The sequence below is a fragment of the Agelaius tricolor genome, unplaced genomic scaffold (genome assembly GCF_023055355.1).
Source record: "Agelaius tricolor isolate 1412-34295 unplaced genomic scaffold, bAgeTri1.0.p SCAF_3, whole genome shotgun sequence".
NCBI lineage: Eukaryota > Metazoa > Chordata > Aves > Passeriformes > Icteridae > Agelaius > Agelaius tricolor.
This window is the reverse complement of record NW_027269263.1, coordinates 2,113,762-2,137,866: the sequence shown is the minus strand read 5'-3', so window position 1 is coordinate 2,137,866 and position 24,105 is coordinate 2,113,762. Positions and strand designations below refer to the sequence as shown.

At 39.9% G+C, this 24,105-nt stretch overlaps 1 protein-coding gene across 5 annotated transcripts in view; it reads right to left on the bottom strand.

Annotated features, from left to right (window-relative positions):
- The window catches only part of EPS8 (EGFR pathway substrate 8, signaling adaptor), a 124,700-nt gene that overhangs the window by 87,537 nt on the left and 13,058 nt on the right, over window positions 1-24,105 (bottom strand). For 3 of the 5 annotated variants that reach the window (XM_071422116.1, XM_071422118.1, XM_071422117.1), the window contains exon 2: window positions 3,349-3,488. The exons of the other annotated variants lie outside the window; for them this stretch is intronic. The gene's annotated coding sequence lies outside the window, so the exon portion shown is untranslated. The remainder of the gene's footprint in view (window positions 1-3,348; window positions 3,489-24,105) is intronic. 5 annotated transcript variants of the gene reach the window in all.

Sequence of the window (24,105 nt, the reverse complement as noted above, 5' to 3'; positions counted from 1 at the left end):
AGGTGGTAAAAGAAGTTACCCAGAGGGGTGGTGGATGTCCCATCCCTGGAAATATTCATGGGGCTCTGAGAAACCTGGGCTACTTGAACATGTCCCTTCCCATAGCAGGGGGGCTGTACTAGATGGTCTTTAAAGATCCCCCCCAATGTAAAATATTTTATGATTCTATGATAATACTGTTCTGACACTCTAATTAAGAAGAGCTAGAAATTAATTTAAAGAAAATAAGAAAAATGTTGAAGAAAATTCAGCTTCCAGAAAGCTTCCAGACTTTCAAAAGTCTGCACTGCACTTAGCAAACAGCAATGGAGCAGAATTGCAGGCAAAGTGCAAAACACCACTCAAACCCAAGGGCAGGACACTCCCCAGACACCCTGCACCTGAAGTTCTGTGCTCTATAGTGCTCTCAGAAATAGGAAAAAAACCAAAAAAACCCACAAAAAACAACTGAAACAACAAACTAAAAACCTGCATTGGAGTTCACACGCATTTCTTAAGTGCAGCCATGGAACTGGCTGTGCTCAGGGCACTGTGATTGATGGCACAGCACAGTCACCACCTGACCTGATAAGCAGGCACTGGCTTGACTCAGTCTTTATTTGTGAATAAAGTGAATTTTCAATGCACCTTCCTGGTGATGTGCAGTTCCAAAAGGAACCTCTCCACGTGGAGATGGCTTCCCACCCCTGTCACAAGGGAGCAAAGGTTTTTGCCTTTTCCCCATGCAGGCATTCCATCCTGTGAGTCAGGCTGACACCTCAGACACAGCACACAGACATTTGTCATAAACTGGTGTCCCCCTGACCAAGACACAGAGGTCCTTCTGCTGGAATTCTCTGCCTTCTAGAAAAATCTATGATCTCTAAATTTTAATAACTGAAAATATTGACAAGCAAAAATAAAGTGCACCTACCCAAGTGACAATAATTTTAAATTTAAAAAAAACAGTGTTTCAATAACTACCTTCCATTCTCTATTTCTACACACCCTGAAAATCAACTGCAACAATTTGAAAACCTCTCTCCTCCAAAGATGCTGCTGTTAGCACTGAAGTTGCTGTATTATTTAAGTGCTGGGGTTCAGAGTTCTCAAGAAGCAGAAAGGAACTGCATCTACCTTCAGTTCCCAAGACAGAAGCTGCTATGCTTGAACTGGAGCAGGAAGAGCAGCAGCAATAAAAAGGAAAGGAACTTAAGGACAGGTATGTTCCAACTTGTTATGTGACAATAACACCAGATGTGTTTTCGTAAACTTTCCACTAATTAAAGCCTACTTATTTTAGTCTGGCTTAATAGGCTACTGGACCTTGAAATAATGTGCCTGTATTCCTTGCTCTGCCTTTGCCCCCTCCAGCAGAAAGCAGAATTACCCTCATAATTTTTCAGGCCGGGGTGATTTTCTAACTCTGTTGCTGATCAAGGTAGCACGGACAGCTCAGGACAGCACTGACCTTCAGGTCTTTGTCCAAATATTCCAACCTGCCTTTCTAATAATATGGCAAGAACCTGAAAGAGCCAGAGACAAGTGCCCTGGATGCATTTCACCCTTCCTGCACCCATCCTTACAGGGGGCTCCTCCTGCTGCTCCAGAAGAGACCTTCAGGTAGTTCTGCCTAAAGCACAAAGCCCCTACTCTGATATTCATAGGACAATTCAGCACCTGATGCTGAGCTGTGCCATGCTGATGCTTTAATGGGATTCTTTCCATGTCTAGAGGAGCTATCTCCCCAAATTCCACAGAGATTTTTAATTTATTAGCTATAGCTAAGGACACATATGTTGTTTTTAATAGCAAACGTGTGTTTTACAGAGCAGGCTGCATCTCATCAATAATTCCTTGGTGCCACACTCCCAGGAAAACAGCAGTCAGCCCAGCATGGCAGTCTTAAAGAAAGCAGGGGGTTACAAGGTGTAAGGCAGCTCTCCACACATTTGCTGTCAAAGAATCACAGCATTTCAGCTGCTGCAAGAAGCAGATTGCTCTTGTTTTATCAAGGAAAATCACAGATTGGAAAAACTGACTAGAAACCACCTTCCCCTAAAAAAAAATAATGGTTAGCTATTACTTTTTGTGGAGAGGTTATGTCTGGTATTGAGCTGGAAACAGGATCACTCCTCAGAGGTCAGAACAAGCTCACTCTACACAGCATCTTCAAAAGGAAGCTGGGGCTGAAGTTTGTCTGCACACAGCCACACAGAGATTTAAACAGGGAAAAAAAACCCCAAATCCATGCACTTACATAAAAGGCTTTGGGCAGTTTCATTTTCTATTCAGCTGGAAAGGGAGTGAAGCAGCATGCACACACACATTTTTAATCACCCTCGTGCTGACAGCAGCCAGTCAGTACTTCTGTTATCAGACCCCCACAGCTTGGATTTCCAGGCTATGAAGCACTAAGGAAGAGGGTACAAAATCTCCTCTGGTTAAAAAAAAGCACAGTGATATCATCTAGTATAACACATAAATGATATAGAATTGAAGTTTGGCCTCACCAGGACATTACTCATTCAGCAGAGGGAGAGGGGGAAAATAATCCATAAACATACAAACAAACAGTAAGGATTTCCTAAGATTAGCTGGTAACCTGGACCACTCTCATATTCTCTGTGAAAAATGCATATTTTATGATTGGCTTTTCACAAATATTAAAATGAATATTATATGTGTTGTGTTAGAAAGTTATGCTGTATTAATTTACTTGAGTGTTAAATATAGTTTTAGGTTACAATATAATGTTAAAATAGAAACTATGTATGTGAGATTTTCCTTTTAAAGAAAGGAATGAGCTACTCAGACCAGATAGCAGCTACAGGACACCCAAATATTTCAGAGAAAAAGAATTTATTGCTCACTTATCAGAAGAAACAAACTTCTTCCTGCCTCACTCAGCCCTGAAGATGCCATCAGGATTAAGAGGAAGAAGCTGACACTGACCAGAGAGAATCCTGTGTTTGAATGGAATTTATGCATCATGTATGAGGTGTATGAATATGCAACAGGCTATTGTTTTTTAGGGTTAACGTGGCTCCTTTTTTGGGCTTATTTTGCCCTGAACTGTCCATAACTCTTCGTTTCTATTGTCTCATATTGTCCTAAACCCTAATTGTCCAAATTTTTATTACTCTAATTATACTACTATTTTTATAACCATTTTATTTCTACTAAACTTTTAAAATTTTAAAAACAAGCGATTGGTGTTTTTCACATTCTCTAAGCCCATCAGTCACACTCTGGGAAAAACAAGCGAGGCAGGCCAGACTGTGCATCCAGAACTCAGAGGCTGCAACAGATGCCAGTGGCTGAAGAGACAGAGAGCAAGGAGAGAAGCTGTGCCCGTGTACAACTCACCAGTGATCACTTGTGCAAATGCCACGTGCCTGGGCTTAGAACTTCAGCCTGGGTAGATGCTGTCCCTGCTACTGCTTAATTCGGCTGGCTGGCATTTCTCCAGAGGCACTCAGAAGGCAGCTGCCCAACAGGACAAATCACTGAAAACCAGAAAAGAAACAGGTTCAGCTTTGCAATTCCACTGCACGTTACACAATGAGTTCAGCTTGCTAATCCCTGACTTCTTAAAATGTGATTTCCCCTCAGTGCATGACAGGGAGAAATGCAGTTCTGGTTAGAGTTCATCCACTACTGTCAGTGTGAGTTTCCTAAATACCAGTAATGCCAAAAAGAACTGCTCTGTAGAGCTAAAAGGAACCTCATGGTCAGGATAAAGGAACAGCCTCCACCATAAACCCTTCAAATTTTGTTACCCCTCAATTTGAATCTGACATTCAAGACATTCATCCTCTTTTATTTCGTGTCTTTATTCATATCCAATACTTCATTCTAACTTAGCTGTAATAGGAGTCACTGCCAGCTTCATAACTGCACTATTCCAGGCACTGACCAGCTCTTCAAATTTTAGCAAATCTGACCAATTTACAGCAGAATTTTCTTATGAATTACTCTCTTTAGGCCTTCATTTTGGCATTATCCCAATCCTGTGTCTTCCATTTCCTCTCCCTTACAAGGCCATTTACAATAAATCCAATTAAAATTAATTAAAACACACAGATCAATTTGATATAGCAAGAGAACTAGAAGAAGCAGTACCAAGTCAACTCCAGTGAGCTGGGACAAGTGACAATGGGTCAATTCAGTCAATATGAATTGATCCAGCGGTTGCACATTAATGTAAAAATGAAGCAGTATATTGTATTAGTTTTTATACTAAACCTTTTCAATCTGCTTACTAATATGACCAGATTCTACTGGTGGTTTATCTGTTAACCACCTATTTCTGCTGAAAACATAACATTTTCATATTTGAAGGGAGATAAACAATTAATGGGTTTTTTTCTGACCAGGAAAGCCTCACAGAGGAAAGGACAACACATGGGCACATCTTAAGGCTTTTCATTCATGAGCCTCAGCTTTTCCTAGCTCAGTGACCTCAGGAAAGGCTCTCCAGCCTTCCATGCCCATTTTATTCCCTTCAAAACATGGATAAAGTTGGAAAAGAAGAAGGGAAATAGAAGAAGGAAAAGAAGAAGGGAAATAGAAGAAGGAAAAGAAAAGAAGCCACTGGAGCAGCAGAGGGACATAATAATGCTGAGGGGTCTGGAGTGCCTCTCTCAAGAGGAGACTGTGGGAGCAGGGCTTGGTTAGTCCAGGGAAGAGAAAACTGAGAGGGGATCTCATCAATACATATAAACATCTCAAAGGGGTGCCATGAGGATGGTGCCAGGCTCCTTTTTGTGGTGTCCAGTAACAGGAAAAGGAGCAGGGGCCATAAACTGAAACACAGTAAGTTCCACCTTAACATAAGGAAGAACTTCAACCTAAGGAAGAACTTCAGACTGGAACAGCTGCCCAGGGAGGCAGTGGAATCTCCCTTTCCTGGAGATTCCACAACCCACCTGTTCTTGTGTAACCTGCTCTAGGTGACCCCTGCCTTGGCAAGGGGGTTGGATGAGATTATCTCCAGAGGTCCCTTCCAACTCCAACTAATGACTGTGTGTGATTCTGTAAGAATTTTTTTTTTAAAAAAGGACAGACTACGCCTCTTTCCTTTCCAATAGTGACTTATAATCTCAGTAGCTTCTTACATAGAAATGAATTCTTCTCAGTAGAATGGAAGACTAAAGAATTCTGCTAAGGAAAGGAAGCAGCAAACAGCATAGTCATTGTTTCCAGGCTCCTTATCTCTGAAATTTGTAACAAGTTTTGGGATTCTTATCTGAAAGCCAATGTAAAATAGAAAAGGAAAAAAACAGATTTTACTGATGAGTTTCTGATCTCCTCCTTGCTGATGTGATTCCTCTGTTTGCTGCCCTGGACATGAGCACAGTTAATGAATAATGACTGTGCAAACAAAATATCAGACAATGATGGGAGGGGGAGGGAAGGGTGAAATGATTGTGTGGGAGGCTCAGATTGGATTTGGCAACAATTAGAAAAATTGATGCCTTTTTAATTATAGGAAAAGGCTTTGCTAGAAAGATAAGACAGGCATGACATTCAGAATACTTTAGTCTTTGGATTTAAATGTATGGAAATAGAAAGTTCAAAAGGTTGGGGTTCTTCATTGTGTTTTCCTTTGATGTTAAAAAACATAGCTCTCAAAACTTACATCCAGATGTGTGTGCAAACCCTCAGCTCAATTCCAAGCTGTTACAGGACAGATGTGATTTGCTTTTATCACTCTCTAGGAATATTATTTACTACATGTAGGACTGCCTCTTACAAGGTACAGGACATCTTTTTTTTCCCTTCCAGTAAGAGCCCAAGCCAGCAGAAGATACAGACACTTGAAGACTCAGTCCAATAATTTATTAACATCGCTTAAGATCCTCCCCTAACTGGTTCCACCAAATATATTATCAAAAGAGGGCACCAGAGATTGCTCCCTGTTTGACTAAGGTTGCACAGTGCACATTTCCTTCTCTGCTGTTACTCCCAATTCTGGCAGCTCCTGCCAGGTTCTCACATGTGAGAAATGCCTGCTACAAGCACATGAAATGCATTATCCCTCTACTCCTTTAGTAGCACAGAGTACCTTTAATTGATATAATGATAAAAACCCTTATAAAAATATCCTTTAAAAACTTAAAAGGGAAAAGGACATTTCTCCACAAAACTCACACACAATTCCCCAATTACAAAATAAAAACCTCTTGTAGTTTTACTCTGTGCCTCTACAGCTCTTTTTTCCTTAACATCATATTTACGTGATCATTTCTGCAATGAGATGTAACCACTTCTAAATAAGAGCTATTACATAAACCACATTTACTGTCCTAAAATTTATAATCACCATTTCATTATTCAGTATCTTTCATCAGCAGATCTCAAATAGTGTTTAGAAGATTTAATCATAATTAACTACCAACTACCACTGGAGGTGTGACTTCTAAAGTGAAAGCACAATTACACAAGGCAGGATTTATCCAGGAAATATGGACTGTGATACTTAATCTTGCAAAATAACAGAGAGATAATTTAAAGCAAGGTATCTACAAAGAATAGTGTCTGTGCCAAAAGACTGTTTGTATTGGTTTTACAAAGAGTGGACAGAATGTTCTTTTCTAAAGAACCACAAAACAAACTTCCTGAACCAATGTGAGTTTTCTTTTTGCTTGCATTTAATCCAAGTAAATGTGGCTCAGCCAAACTTATTTAATAAGAATGGGAAAGAAAAGAATCAATTAGCTTGGCATAACCTTGTCTTGGAAAAGTAAAATCACATGCTTCAAAGGGAGGGGAAGTGGCCACCTGAACAGACCTAGAACCACTACTTCTCTGGGAAATTACTAATAATAGGGAAAGGGCCTTTTTCACTATTGTTTTAAACATTTCTTCCACAGCATTATAAATAGCTGTAATTAACTCTCTTCATTTTTGTTTATTTTTTTCCTGTTTTTAACGCCAGTCTCTTGATGCACACCAGCAGGGTTTGAGGATGTGGAAAAGAGAGGGGCAGTGTGTGGAGATGGCAATGCAGCACTCAGGAAAAAGAACTTTAAATCATCACACATCAATTTATTTAACATCATATTTTGTTCCTAAATCAGCCACTTATGTAATCTAGGGGAAAAAAAAAAACAACAAAAAACAAAACAAAACAAAACAAAAAAAACCAAAAGAAATCCAAAACTAACAAAAAACCTCCTCCAAATTCAGCTTTTACCTCTCTTGGCCTTTCAGAAGCTGATGGGTAAGTGCACAGGGAAAAGCCTTTTTGCAAGGCAAAGATAAAAGCATTACTGGTAAGGTCAAAGGAGACAACAGATCCCTTAGTGTGATGCACCTGTAATCCCTGTTTTAGAAGTACTAATGAATTTAAAATTAACATATATAACACACCCTCTACCCTACAGGGAGATACTGAAACCCCCAGAAACATCTCAGTGCCTAACCCTGCAGCAGGTCTGCTTACATGAACGTTTGTGAAAGTTTCTTGGCTAACAAAAATTCTCATTTCACCAGATACACAATGCAAAATCCAGCATCCCTAGAAGAACAGTTTTTCCCAATGTACCACAGACAGATTGGTCACATTTCCCACACAAATGCCCATCCCTTCTCTCTGATGGGTAAAGTGCTGTATCATTTTGTCAGAATGCCAAAAGAAAAGGAAGCCTCCACACCACCTATGTACAAGTCAGACACTTAAAAGATTATATTCAAGAGTATAATTCCAAAATGCTGCACTATAATTCCACTATAGGATAGTTATCCTAAAGAGATGAATAAAATACCACCCAAGAGTGGGATGGATATAAAGAGAAACAGAAATCTGAAGGGGAAGGCAACAGAACTGCAAAAAATATTTCATGTTGCTGATGCAAAGCTTTGTAAATCTAGTTTGATGTCTAAAAGTTGTCCACCTTCATTGCCATAGGAGTTCAAACTTATGATAAATATTATTATTATTATTGTTGTTGTTGTGGCCACCTTTTGAGTGTTTATACTTTCCTTGGTTCCCTACATCAATGTCACACTTGGTTTATTCACAGCCAGATATTAGATTTCAGTGGCTATTGTCACAAGCTGTTTCCTTGTTTACTTCTGCATTTTTTTCAGCTTCAGCTCCTTACAGGGTAGGCAATGAAACCTGGTTTTACTTTTAGATTCCTCCTGCCACAGTGTTTGATTTTCAAACTCTGCAAGGATCAGGTTTAATAAATTGAAAATCAATCAGTACTATTTTTATTTTGAAATAGGAAACAAATTATATTAGTCTCAGGTATTATAAAAATTCTTTTCATATATTCTGCTTGGATCCACTTCTGAACCTCAGTGCATTAAAGTTACACTGTCAAATGTATTCATATGGAAACCTTTATTCTACCTGCTAGAGGCATATCTTAGTAGAAACCCTACAATTATTATTTTTTCAATTCAACCAAAGAGAGATTATTAATAGAAAAAACCTGCAGAGGCTAAGTTTCTGCTTTCCTGAAGTCAATACACAGTTGGTCTTACATCTCAACAGACCTGGGATTTCTTGCTAGCACGACAAAAGACAAACCTGTCTCTCTAGATACTCACATGGGGTAAACAAAACTGAGAACAGGTTATTATTTAGGAAGATTAAATTATTGTCTTCAAATACCACTACAGACTGAAAGGATGAGCACAGAGAGCACAGCAATGGGAAACAGACACAGGGTGTTACTGGTGTGATTAAATTCACCACCCAGAAATGGAAAACGTAAGACTGGGAATTCTCTCAAAAACTGCATCAATTCCCACACCTTTGACAAGGGCTGGTGTAGCTTAAGAGATGTGTGGAAAGCATCACACGTGGTTTCAGAAAAAACAGTGAGAAAAATCATTTGGGTTTTGGAAAGGAGCAGGAGAGTGCAAGAAGGGGTTGGTTTCTCACTGTGAAATGTGAGCAGAAATGCTCAGCCCTCGATTCTCAGGCTTAGCACATTTGGTGGGACTTGAGGAACGTTCTAAATATCAATTTCTAGATACTGCCTTGTGGCAAAAACACCCATCATATCCCTGTTCACCCTTTGCACTCCCTCTGCACCACTGCACTTATTTCAGGTGTTTTTTCGCCACAGGTGCTCAGAGCAGTAGAAACAAAGCTGTGGAAAGTAACTCTGCTTGTTCTTCTAGCTGACCTTTTTTGTTCAATTTTCCTGTTCAGCAAAGGAGAAATAAAGAAAACCATCAAAAAACACATGACACCGCACAGAAACAGCAAAACAGAGAACATGGACAGACTAGCATAAAACAACATCCATCCTTGGCATATCTCAGCACTAGAGATTACCAAAATGTTCACTGTGCTCAGTAGCAAAGTAACTGAATTTCCCAGCTGCCTGCTATCAAGTCCTTCCTTTGCTGGCCCTCTTGTAAAATGAGAGCTGAAATAATCCAGGCCACTGTCCTGCTGTAGCGTGAAAAGTCAGGCTCTCTTTACTTTTTCAGAAGGGCAAAGCACACCATAAAAAACACCCAGTATTCATGTGAAAATTTAACAAATCGAGAAGCTTGTTTAAAAAGTATGGTAATTTTGCCTTGTGTAAATTTATTGTAGCTCATTTGTTGTGTGAAACTTCTCAAGATGTGGAAGAAGGAAGGCAGAAAACAGGAATCCCTTTAAAAGAAGGGTGGGGAAGCAGCACAAAGGAACAGTGAGTAACTCCAGAGTTAAGAAACTCAGGGCCAAAAGGCAAATGACAGAACATTTGGTTCAGACTGGGGTAAATTTAACACTCTGCACAGATTAGGAACCTGGCCCTTCCTAGCACTGGAGAACTGTATCATCAGGACGATCTTGAATCTTTTCTGTTTATTAAGGAAAGTAAAAATTCAGGCAGCTCTTTGAAATCCCTTCCTCAAAGGAAAGCAGAGGGGTTTTCACATCAATACACCTCCAGACATCTACCACATTACAGCCACTGTGGTCATAAAAGCTATTTTAAGCATGGTCTGTAGTAATAAACTACTTTTAGTGCCAATAATTTTCTCTTTGTAGCTGAGGAGGAGGGGTTTCCCCATCATGATGTAATCAGGAATTACTTTGAAGCCGTATCAAAATTTGAATTCATTAAATTTTTATCCCAAGAGAAGACAGAGCACACCATGGACACTGAAACACCTAAAAACTTCTGCCAACCTCTTAATTTTTTTTCCTATACTCCTGCACATCAAATCAATTTGATTTTTGTGAACCACTTTATAGACAATTGTAAAACCAGACAGTCTTCAGCAGTTCATGCTATCCTTTACCTGGGAATCACAAAAGAGTCACAGTATTGAGGCATCTGGGTGCCAGAATTTTCAGTCCATCTCTTCATTTCCTCAAATGCCATTTCTTCCCTTTGCTTTTGCACTTCTCCCCAGTTAGAATCACTGACCAGCCCTGGGATCAAAGCCCTGCACTCTTGGGGATGTTTTCCAGTCTCTTCTGATAGTGCCCATCAAAATCAGAAACCTTGTGCTCTGACTCAAAGCAACCTGTGACAAAATTCAGCACTTGTGACCTTTTTTCTTCTGCTCCATCATTGCTGCTGACCACAGCCCCTGAACTCCTTATAATTGACCCCTACTTCACAAATTAATAGTTTATTATAATGTAATGAGACACGTTAAATCACGTGTCAAGTTAAATCTACCTTTAAAAAAAATCAATGCAACTGTGAAAAGCCAGGTTTGCAATAGCCTTTTTTAGTCTAGTAATGCATGTTGGGGAAAAAGGGGAAAAGAAAAGAGAACAAACCTGTTTTCAAGCCAACTATGGGGTCTAACAAAAAGAGTGACATGTTATTTTGAAGAATCAAGAACCTAATAGTGTACAACAAGGACAAGGTGGCAGTTTTCTTAGAATGCTCTGTTCCTTCTAAAGAATCTGCAATGTTCCCAAGAGACCAGAACTTCTAATTCCTGTTGCAATGGGAATAAGTCACATATAAAGTGGTAGTGATAAGAACTCTAAAAATGTAGTTTATTGTTTAAATGTGGGATTTTGGGGAGGAGGGTTGGGGGTTTTTTTGGTTGGTTTTTTTTTTTTTTTTTCATTTGGTTGGTTGGGTGTTAAAAAACAGGGCAATCCAGCCTGGAGCAGGACTCTTGCCAGGACAGAGCTCAGGACACTCTGAAAGGCAAGGATTTCTGGAGACCTTGGCCTAGATATTCTCCTCAGATCCTACATGAGAAAAACAAACAGGACAGCCCCTTTGCTGTAGGACAAGGTCCCTCCCTCAGTTTCCTCTAGGTGATGAAAGGTACCAACAATGGCCAAATACTCATCAGGAACCCTGCAAAGGTCAACTGCAACATAATATTCCTTTAATCAAGTCTGAGCTAGGAGTCAGCTTTCTAAAAGGTTCCACTTTATAAAGAAAAAACCCAGAGGAATGACAAAAACCACCACTTACCTCTATAAAGGTTTTCTTGCTAATGTTTCTTTTATTGAGGTCTATTAAAGAGTAATGCTTTCAATAATGCCTCGCAGTAATGCCCCTCTAAAAGTTAAGGGTGCATAAAAAGGAAATCCTCATGCTTAAATACCTTCCAACTTTTCTAATTATCTCTCTTCGTCTGTTTTATAATTTTAGAACAAGGGTGTTTGCCCTAGATCTGATCCCAGATTCTCTTTGACTTCCTCGTATCATCTCATTTCTGCTTTTATTGCCTTACTAATAAGGAGCTGGTTCAGCAACAGGGCAGGTATAAGTACAGAAGTTAATTAATATTCATTGTAGGCCAAGAACAGGATTTACACCACAAACAAAAGAGCCTAATCCTGACCAAACAGATCATACAGAAAAACAAACACAGAAATGCTCGACTGGAAAAACAAAAAAAAACCCCACCATGGTTACAGGGCTACTTTTTCTCGGCTCTGTATTGACCATTCTGCACATCTCTCATATTTCCACACTATTTTTGCCTGGCAATTATGATCAAAACAGAGTAACTCTAAATCAACGTTGCTAGACAACAAAGTGAGGACATTAAAAATCTTCATGACCAAAAAGGACTTTTGTGCATCCCAACCAGAAGGAAAAAAAAGAAAAAGTCTTTAAGTTTCCCAAGAATGCCTACAATTTTGTCTTGCTGCTATCAACAAAGTATTTCAATTGTGTTTGGTTTTGTTCACTGCATAGAGTGATTACCAATGCTGAACACACTCAAACATAAAACCCCTCTGAACAAACAATTCCTAATCCAATGTTTCATCATTTTAATCACACCACCAGAATTTTTCTGGGGAAAATAAATCAGAAATCTGCTCTTGTTTTAAACAACATTCATTACATTGTTATTTTATGCATTTAAAGCTACTTTCAGACTTGCAATTCTGGCCATAGAAAATCAACTCATGGTGATGAACGAAAAGAAAAACTTCAAATTGTTAAACAAATTCAAGAAAAAAGTGAATAAAACTCTGTTCCTTGCAGGCTGAAAGAGGCTATTCCACATCTTTGTATGTAGGAATAAATTTGGGGCCAAATCACAAAACTTAAAAGGTTATAATGGAAAAGCAAAATAAATCTTACACATGTGTATTATCAGGCTTAGAAGAAAAAGGAGAAAAACTGAAAATGGGGACAATCTTTTTAAGCCTAATGAAGAAAGCAACAGTTCCCAGCCTAACTGGAATTTAACCTTTTCCAACAGTTTGCAGGAGATGGGATGAGGTGAGAAACTCTAGAAGTGCCTCCAGTCTGTCAGGTAACCCATGCATTATTTACATTGCCCAAGCAGGGTCATTTGTCTTGCACTTCAAAACAATTTGTGCACCCTTATTAGACTTTAATAATAAATCCACAGTTTCCCCTCTGTTTGCAAGGGTGAAATAAAGAATTATTTATTAAATTTATTAAATTATTAAATTATTTATTAAAGTTATTGTTTATTTAAAATTATTTATTATATTATTAAAGAATTATTCTTTTTTGCTAAAATAAAGGAAGTATGTACACAACAGACACATTAGAAAAAGAAGACAGAGAAAACTTTTGATACATCAAAATCACACTCCAGGGAAAATATTTTCACTTCCCTGGGGATTCAAAACACTGCTGTCAGTGTCTTGCCATGCCAAAACCACCCCCAAACATAAACCAGACACTTCATGTTGCCCACCTAGGGCATAAATGCATAGAATATATCAATTATGTCAGTGGATTACACCAAGAACATCTTGTGCTAAACTTCCTGCAAGCTTCTAGGAATTGTTTTAAAACAAGATGGATGAAAAAACAGCCCAAAGGAAGTAGTAAATGATAGCTCTTAACAAGAATGTTTCTAGAAGACCAAAGCCAATACTGTCTTTTAGAGCCCTGAACCACTGAAAATTAATATAATGGGGGGGAAAAATAATATAATGGGGAAAAAAATTCTGGTGATGCCTATGTGTACACAAATTCTGTTAAGAGACAAGAAGAGATAGGAAAGAGCACTAAATACACTCACATAGAATAAGAAATGGAGAGATGTTTTGTTGCTTTACAAGAGGGTGATATTAGCCAGATAAAGAGAAATATTTTAAAAACCCCCTTTCTGTTGGATTTAAATCAAATGAAAAATTTTCCTCAGAAACAAGAAATAGACCTCAAGATGCAAAACTGACATCTGTTTTATTAAAATGCAGGCATCCTCAGGAGATTAAGTAATTCTGCATGGTCTCACACATCTAAGGATTGCTAGATCAGGATTTGAATGGAAGATTTAACTCAACTTGAGCACACAAATATGAGTGGCTTCCATCTTTATCACTTTCAGCTTTTTCTCTTTTGAGTATATGGAAACATCCACCATAGAAATTTTGTTTCTAGTGTTTAATATTATTATTAGAGTCACAAATTTCATCAAAATAATTTACAGGCCTAGCATGACAGGCCATGCTTTTATCAAAAGAACTTTCAACCTATTGGTCTGAAAAACAATCTTTCCATGAAGACAAAAGCACAGTAGTCACCATATTACTGAAGGTCTAGCTCCAGTCTAAACATGAGTAAGCTAAAATGTATTTACTGGAATTTAATTTAAAATGTATTTACATTTTAATCAGAAAAAGTAACAGTCTGCTCGCCTAGTGACTCTTTCAAGCTTTAAACTCTACAATATTTTTTTTTCCCCTCCTATCACAGCCTGAAATTTAATTAAGATTAATTTGATCTACTGGTCCTCTAGGAATTGGACAAACATAATTAATACATTAGGCTGAAAATTTAAACTTTTATTAATGGGCTCAGGCAACTCCACAGGGACCTTCAAGTCTTTTAAAAAGTTAATCCTCATGTTAAGTGTTGTGTCTTCAAACACTGGGCTTTTCAGTGAGAACTTGCAAAACTCTTTCCCTGCCCAAAGGAAAACAAAGATGTGCTAATTCCCCACAAAGAACTAACGGAATAATAACTGGACATATAGTGAAAAGGTTCTTTGTCTTGGAAGGCATAAATGCATCTCCCTGCATAAGAGATGACTGTGCTAACTGGAGCACTGCTTATTCTGTTACACTAAATATTGCCTCAGGACCCCAACCAACCATGACATGGCAAGGCTCTGTGCCCATTTCTGAAGTTCCTTCAGAAGAATGACACCCAGGCCAGGATCTCCAAGTTCTAAATCTCTCCTTGGAGGAAATTAGTGTGGATGCAGGATGGCTTCGAGTACAGCTGCAGAACAAAGCTGAAGAATTCAGTTTGTGCCTGTCACCTTCTGCTGGAGACTGAGGCAGCCCTTCCCTGAGAGAGGAAAAATCCACCTACAATGCCAAAACTTGTCTGTAGTAGCTCTAAGTTTTGTCATCTATAGCATCCATCAATTAACTCAGTAAATATTTGCTTAGTAGTGATGCTGGGCCAGTGGCTTCACAAGATAGACCCTTGTGAAAGCAGGGAGATGAACACACCCCCAGCCTGCAGAACAAACAACATTGGAGAAAATTCCCTGGGGAAAATTAGGCAGGAAGATGAGGTATTTATAGAAAGGGGAGTTAAAGTCACTTGGTTCCCTTTCTTTTCAGCCACTCATTATTTATACTGATCCTGGCAATCATGGGATGGCTGCAGAAGGGACCACGACAGAAAGTTCTCAGCACAGTGCTGTCAACATGAAACTGGATTTAAATACCTCCTCCTGCAGTGAGTTTCAACACCATGGCAAAGCTTAGTCCCCAGAATGCTACAGATTTCCTTGGAAATGCCAGTAATGAAGGTTGCATGCAGCGGGCAAAAACAAACACAGTGGGCACAGACAGATTAGAAAAAGAAATACCTATTACCAAACTGCAAAAATGCTGCAGTAAGAGGAAAATGAGAATATTATGTTTAATGTTCATGAGAGAAGTAAAAATGTTTTGCATACAAGGCTAACTCAGAGACACAACAATTCACAGAATTAAAAACATGACATATTTTTCAGCCTAATTCTTATCTAGGTACTTGAAGTGGATTTTTCTTTGGGCTGCAACCACTCAATGCTGATACAACAAAGAGCCTGTCAGTCCTGTAAATCATATCTTTAAGTTCCAGTGAGACATGATTATGTGTTATTCAGGTTACATGTGCATTCTTCTTGACAGCATGAGAGCTGGCAGTCCTCTAGCCAGGCAAGAAAATAATTATTTCCCCATATAACAATGCTTAGACTGTTCCTAAAACCCTAACTTCAGCTTGACATATTGTTCATTTTTTCAAAAATCTGCAAATCCTTTCAATTTGACAGCCTCTAGTACTATTTCCACAGTGAATTGCCTAGCAAAATCAGTGCTGAAAATTATATTCTTCTGTCATGGCCTAAAGGAGAAATTTTTGCCCCAGCTGAGCATTTCCTAGGACAAGCACTGGGACACAGCAGCAATACAGGAGCTCTCTGGTTACCTTGTGCTCATCAAGAAAGAAAATATTGATATTAAAGTGTTTTTACTTATTTTTCCACACATTCCACTGAATTCTGTTCCAGCTAAAAAAAAAAAAAAAAAAAAAAAGAACAAGGAAGGAGTTTGGGCAAATGTTTCCCACTGAATTTGCAAGAGGGAAGGCAAATATCTGTGGCCTTGCACAGTTATCCTCAGCAGTGTCCTGGGTGTATAAACTATAGCTGTCCTACCAAACTGGGTGGTTATTTGCATTCCAGCCAGGACTGAGATGCAAAGCATCAACAACAGATTTCTAGTTATAATTATGCAAAATATCATCCTGCTCCCAGGTATCAAACATCAGGAAAGAGAAGAAAAATTTAAAAAAAGAACTGTGGTCATGCATAATAGCTCTGTCCTCCACCTTCAGGAAAGGCAGAAAATTGACTACAACCTCATTTTTTATTTTTTTTTTTAATACTTTACACTTGCCTCCTCTTCAGGGAGATTTACAGAGGAAACAAATTACCTGGGGCTTTGCAAACTGGTAACAGAGCTGCTCTGCAAAAATATCTCAGCATAAAGGTTCAGGTCACCATTCTAAATTTCTTTGTATCTCTAGCCTTAGGCAAGTTCGACTTGTTTACCAAAACTGGCTCAAAAAAAACCTCACCAAACCCACAACAAAACAAACCAAAAAATAACCCACAAAATCTATAGAGGAATATTCTCCAAGGGCAAAGAAGAATTGGCAGGATTAGTTGAGGATCAGATTCTCTCTTGTGCTTCTTGGGGAGGGAGGAAGAATCCCCACCTCACAATATCCAGGCAAATGGAAGATATGGAGTTTTCTACCTCCTGAACCAGGAAAATGGACTTCTGCTTATCAAAAAGTCAAGGGAACACCAGCACAAGCAAGGCCCAAAGAAAGATCCATTTTTCTTTATTTTTTACCCCAAAGGTGCCAGAGCCATCACTCAGTGGCATCACTCAATGATGAGATGTAGGCAACAGGAAGCCAATGGGTGGAACTGCATAAGTAGCAAAAAAAAGGTACCAAAAATACCAGAAAACCTACAAAAGTCAAATGTAGCAAGCTAGCAGGATTTACCATGGTGAGAAAGACCCTTTGAAGATTTTTTTGGCAGTCAGTCCAGGCAGATCTCAACCACACATGCACACAAAGTTCACCAAAACCAGAGATTTCCACCCCTCCCAGCCCCTCTTCTCTCTCACCCAAATGCACTCCAGAACATGAGACCTGCTGCTCTCTGCAAACATCTCCCAGATGGTGCTAAACCTTCAGACTGAACAGAAACCCAAACATAATTCAATCCAGCTGCAAGCTCAGGGAGGCACTCAGCCTGTGCTCTGCTCCACTGACTGCGTGGGGGCACCAACAGGGTTGGCTCAGTGTCCTACCACAGAATGAGTGGTAAAACAGCACCCAAAATAAAAGAGAATATCTTACACAGAAGGAGAAAGAGAGGAGCCAGCACATTCTTGGGTGTGGGAGATGCTGGCTTCGTAAAAAATCCCTTTAGATGAGAGTTTGGCAAAAAAACCCTGTAAAAATCATAGAAGAGGGTATGATTCTCACTATATAATGTAAAAAATATTTACACAATGGTTGCTTATATTTCATCCCCATGAAGATTCCCTTCTTTAAATCCATACACAGCTCCTGTTATATTCTTAGGAAGGGGGTGATGAATAGAGATGTTTGAACTGCCCTGGGTGAGGTCCAGCCCCCACAGCACTGACTCTGAAGGTCAGCTCTTACCTGTGAGGTGCTTCAGAAGGGAGCAATGTCCAGGCAGGGCACAGGATGCCAGCTGCTTTTGGGTAAGAAAGTGACTTCCAGGAGCCCAAACCAGCGTGCAGAGAGCAGCAGCCCCTGCAGTGACTCAGCTGGGTGCCTGTCAGAACCCAGGACATTCCTCTGGCTGCCCTGGAGGACTCCAGACCCTGGCAGGGGGCTCAGAGACCTTGGCACGGAGTCACAAACACCTGTGCCTTTGATTTTAACCCATGGAAACAATTACCAACTTTGTGTGAAGAGTTACAAGCCACAAGGGTTTGAGTAGAATGATAGTAAATTTGTCACAGGGTGAAAAAGTAGAATTTTGGAGATTTAGAATGGGGGTTCAAGAGGCAAGATGGAGAAATCTGGGTATGTCCTGTCCTTCTTCTTGTCCTCCATCTTCTGCTGTGATGGTGGCACTTTTGGATTGGTTTAGAGTAGAGACAGACTGTCTAACATAGGTGATAGGTATTGGAAAATTATTGTAAATAAAGTACACATCATTTTTAGTATAAAAAGCCAACACCACCCCAAAGGATGGTGCCACAACCCGACCTTCCCAGACAGATCTCAGCAGGTCAAAAAAAGAATGTAATGGATAAGGGAAAATAAACAACCTTGAAAGCAGAATCAACAAATCTCAACTTCTTCTTTGGTTGTGGGGCTGGCAAAAAGAGACTTTCTAACACCTCAGGGTCATCTCAACCACAGAAACCCAAGAGGTGCCCACATGCCATGCTCAGCTCCTCAAGTGTCCCCTGCCCACAGCCAGGGCACTGATGGAGACCAACAGCTTGGTCCAGACCCTCCCTCAGTGCCCATCAGGGAGCTCCAGGTGAGCATCTGCAGCTCCTCACTCAACACAGAGTGAGGAGGAAATCACAGACTGCAGCAAAGGGAGGCAGAGACAGGAGCAGGGATTCCTTTCCCTTAGCATACCAGAGATGGTGTTTCAATGGAGTTCCCAGACCTAACACATTTGCAGAGAAATGCTGGAAAGTTAAATGAGGTGTGCACACCTAACTCAGGTTCCCCAATGGGATGTACAGTTGCCATAGCAACTTTCAAGGTCCAGGACAACCCAAATTTCTGATGCTCCACACTACTGCAGCTGCGGGAACAACATGGACAAACACCACTATTGATACATTGCTGTTTTAAATACCAGGAAAAAAAAAAAAAGTAAGGAAAAATACTTCACTTAGGATCATAAACCCAATGTTTTTCTCTAGGAGGTGAAGAGAAAACCTTGTGCACAACAGACATTCAGAAGCACAATGAGATATGGGGGGGAAAAGTCATCAAGGAGAACAAGTCCCCATGAGATTAAAATCAGACATCCAGCACCCTCATTGTATGAAAACACATCCTTCAGAAATGTTATTTAGCATAGGAGTTGTAAAACTGTAATGCCCAGTGCAATAACCTCAAAGGTTGATCAGGTAAGAGCCTTCTTTAAAACTGGGTCATTAGTTCATACAGGAAAAGTGATTTTAATTGGAAGAGATCTTTCATTCACTAATTAGCATTAGTACCTTAGTAAGAGAACATTTCAGTTTTGTCTGAGCCAGTCTCACCACTGTGCTATAGAAATTACTTTTGTTAATTGAAGCAGCATTCTCTTGCACAAACACTAAGCTGCAGACTAATTGTTGCAACGGGAATGGCTTTCCTTAATAAGCATTTCTGCAAATGTTCAGCTTCATTATTTTATCTATGTCTTTTAGAAATTTCTTATCCTTTTAGTCAACTGATTCCTCATTTCCTTTTATTCAATGTTCAAACCTGATGTGGAGAGTTTCTGTCATTAATTCAGAAGCATCCTGGTTTTACTGATGGATGAAATTGGGTACTATTCCTTTAAATATGATTGCAATGCTGAAGTGTAACACCAGCAAAAAAGCTGGCAAAATTTGCCTGCCTTTGGGATAAATGGAGAAAAATTATATCTTGTTACCATCTCAGAAAACTGATGTTCCTGTAAATGATGACTCACTGAAGATTCTGTTGTGTTATTAAAATTTTTTCCAAGGAATCTTAGCAGCACTTTTTTCTTCAGGAAGTTTAAGGGTTGCAAAACTTCCTTTTCCTCACAATAATATTATCTGTCAAGGAAAAGCCTCCAAGCTGTTGCATGGGAGGGTGAGAGAACTGTAAGCTTGCTTTAAAAACACTGGCCTTCAGGCAAAGAGCAACAACTCTTAGTTTGTTTCAGAGAAATAAATGGGTTATTCAGAGGCACTCTGGAAGTCACAAATCCATTAGTAAAATCTGGTCTGTCCTAACCATTCCCATCACCTTGAAGGTCACCTTTGCACTCTGTCAGCTTCAGACTGCTGAATTCCTGCTGTAAACTGAACTCTATTTAAGAAAAAAAGTTGAATCAAGATTAATTTATGACTACATTGTTTCAATTCTGTTTATGAATTTCAGAATGTACCAATTTCAGTGTTCTATAGTTCTCTACAAGTTGCAGTGACACAAGAACGTGACAGATCAGAATCAAGACACATCTACCATTTGCTGAGAGAAGGGGAGAGTAAAAAATATAAAAGAAAAAAAATAGAAAATCACACTTTGTCAGGTCAGCTTTACAGTTTCTAAAATGCCAGTTGTACATTTTAGCACACCACCAGTCTCAAATGGTGAAGGCACTGTCAATCAAAGACTCCTGTCTCAAGTAAGCTCTGGGCTTGTGCTGAGGCATGGGAAGGGGAGAGAGGGTGGGGGAAAATAATCTCTGTACTGGGAATGTACTTAGATATAATGACGTGAAAAAACAATGAAGAAATTACAATATACAGGAGCTCCCAGGGCAGCCTTGTAAAACAAGGATCAGTGATGTGGTGAGGGCCAGGTACAGCTGGGGTCACCCAGGGACTCCTCCTGCCTTTCTGCTCTTTTGGCTCACAGCCCTTTCAGGTGAGAAAAGTGACAATAAGGATAGATGGAGACTCATGGCCTCCACTGCCCCCATTTTTAAGAATCATTTTGCATACTTTGGGTGAACGTGTGGACTCCCAGGAGCCATCACAGAAGCTTGGCTTTGAGTCAAACTTTGTGCCTGCCCTCTTTAGAGTCTAATTCCTCAAGTGCTCATCCCCCCTCCCCAAAAAGAGGATTCCCAACCTTGGTTCCTCTTAAAGAAAATTTTTGTGTCTTCTGCAATACAATCTTCAGCTAAAGCATTGTAACCTCCCATTAAACTTTGATTTTAAAGCACAGTATTGTCTTGAATCATCAAAAAAATGCCACAACCTGCTTTTAGCAACCTGTAGGCAAAGCTCCCAAAGCCTCTTGGAGCTGCAAGGCAGCTCTCACCCCTCACTATCCAAGCTCTCCTCCTTTCCCCATGGGAACAACATTTAAATTAGAATGCTGGTGCCTCAGGTTTCATCCCCAGCAGATGAAGCAGCATATCCATTTCCAGCACTAATAAGTTTCAATAAGTAGTGACAGCTTCCAGTCATGCAGAAACATAGGCAGACTCAGATGTCATTCTCAAAATGGTAACTGATTTGAGAGGGAGTATCACAGTCAAATGGCCAAAACAGAATTCTGCTTTTAAACGACTCATTAAAATCCAGGGCAAAGCAAAGGTCCTGATAGCACAAGGATTATTAGGAAAAAGAAAAAAACCACCATATTTAATGTGTTAGCTAACATGGTAGAATCCTCAAGAAGATAAAGCAATTTTTCTTTCAAAGAAAAGTACTTATCTTTGTGAGAAAAGACAACTTGTTATTAATTCAAGATAAAAATCACAGTACCGGAGGTGAGCCAGTTTATTGTTTTCACAAGACTTAGCAGACTGAACCAAGATAAAGGAAGAATCCCAGGGCTTTGCAAAAGAGGGATGTGGCAGCATTGATATTCCCCACTCCAGACTCTATTCTGTACCACTGCCATAGGCTCACCAGGTATCATCACTGGGGATTTGAATTTGAATTATCAGGGGGTTTTGGGGCAGCAGTTTTGGCTTTTTTGACTAGTACCTGCAATGAGGTATATGGAAATATATGGAAACAAGCCCTCCATCCATGCAGTGGGTGCTTTGAAAAACACAGGGGTCACAAGGAAGAAAATTAGAGATGCTAATTTCATTTCCCATGAAATGGAATTGAAAACAAACCAAAGAGCCTCCTGGCCAGGAACCCTGGCAGCTCTCCTAGCTCCCAACAGACAGATCCTGAAGATTACAGTGGAGATGAAGTGAGCCCCACACTACACCGTCCTGCTCATTTCCCAGTCCACAGCCCCCAGTTCTTCATCTCCACTTCACTTGGCACTGCTGCTACACCCACCTCCAGAATTCCAGTACTCACTTGTGTGACAGCTTGTTCCACAGCCGTGCAAATGACAGGAAATTGTGACAGATTTCACTAGAAAGGAGCTCGGGAAACTTACAGTAAGCTTGCTCAGCTTTGTTTGAGGCAACACCAAGAAGTAAAACTGAGGAGGAGCTGTCAAATGTAATTCATTAGAAATCCCAAATAGCCAACCTTGCACACGAGAGATCTCAGCTGTATGTAAAATTAACAGCCCCAAAAGAAAGATGTAAACCCTCCGGTTTACCTCACTGAGGTGCAGGGAGCATCCTAAAGATGTTATCCATCATTAAACATGCACATCAATTCTGAATTCAAAGTAAAATCAGAATCAGCCTAGATCAAAGAGTGCAATGCAGCACTTGCTGCCTCTCCTCACTGTACACTCCAAAGACAGTAGCATTTTGAGATTTCTTTGTAGTACTACCCCAGTAACATACCAGTGAGATAATGTAATTCCTGAGGACTGTAGAAGAACATTAAGGAACATAAAGGGAGACAAAAGAGAACATTAAGTTGTTTTCGATCCCCTCTCTCTCATTTTCTTAAAAAAGTCCTCTCATCTCAGATAAACAGAGGATTTTTCTTAGTTTATTTGCTTTTATGTCTGGATTAAGACATTGCCCAGCAGAGTTTTCATGAAAACATAATGCCTGTTTAAAATAGTACACACTTCAAATAAAAGATGTGTCTCACAATAAGATGAGGACAGAAAAAAATAACAAGAATGGTGACAAATTCTTTTAAATTGTTTCCAAATGATCTAAGTTTCCTTTAACAAAACAAGCACACAAATTATCTTGGGGTTTGCTTTGTTTTTTTGTCGTGGGTTGTTGTTTGAGATTTTTGAGCCTCAACCTCAAAATCATTAAACAGGCAGACAATTTGTTCTATTAATATCAGTGGAACAAACAAGTACTTAGAGATCAAGGTTCTGATGCTGCAGAAACCCTCTCACCCACAGCTGAACAACTCATGAGCATCACTACCAACATGCCTGGTCTGAAAAACACCTTCAAACTCATAAAGGTAAATTTTAGGCAATTTTGGGTCTTTTTTCCTGCTTTTTTTCTTTCTGTCAGAGCAACAACTGAGTGCATTTCTAGGAGCTCTAGGGGGAATGTGTGCCCAGAGTGGAGAGTGCACACTTGGATCAAAAATACTAATCATATATGGTTTCTAATCAGTGAGTGCAGTATCATAATCCCAACGCCTATTAAAAAAAAAATAAAATCTGTAGGACAGAAATGACCCTGAGCTCCAGATATGCATCATTTCTAAGGTCAGCTGGTCCCTGAAGGCATGTGTCTATTACAGGGCAAGAACAGGGGAATAACTGGAAGTCTCTGTTATTTTATGTCACCGTGGCAAGAACACTGCCTCAGAACATTTCCTCATTACTGGAAGCAAGAGTCCCATGCAGGGAGAGCATAAAGAGCAAGGTCATCTGTAAAATTGCCACATTTTTTCTTTACATCCTAAAGAAGTGACTGCACTGAAGCTCTACAATGGAGGTTTTAAAACCAAGGAGGACTCACATTGCTTGTGACACATTCCCACAGAAACCCAATTTTTGGACTCCATTTACTAAATTGCCTGTAGTGACATCTGTAAATCTTGTTTGATAGAAGCCATGAGGAAGATGTGCCAATATTGAAAAAAATGTTACTGCTGGTGATGCCTTGGGAAGGCTCAGCTAGGACAGAGGCTAGATGGAGTTAAAAAATAAATTAGGGATTTATTAAAAGGATCTCCCCCATGGATCCACCTTGGGCAGAACAAGAGCCCAGCCAGGGCTGCACCCAAGATGAACCAAAATGGCCCCAAAATGCACCAGCGCTCCCGGGGTCTCTCACTGTGATCAGTTCTGCTCCATTTGCATCTTGCAGTTCATTGTCCAATTCCAGCTTTAGCCCCTGCAGTCCCACCCTGCTTGTTTTTCTCTCTCCAGCCCATGGGGTTTGTGCTCTTGGGCTGAGATTTGGATCATTTGTCCTTGGTCCCCAGCTGGAGAAGGAATTGTTTTGTCTCCCTGCTCTGCAGAGAGCTCACCATCCCATAATGTGAAGCCCAGACCCACACACTAAAGCAGCACAGAATCTGAAAAATATAAAAGCTAAACCTGAGGCATCACCGGCATTACTGGAAAT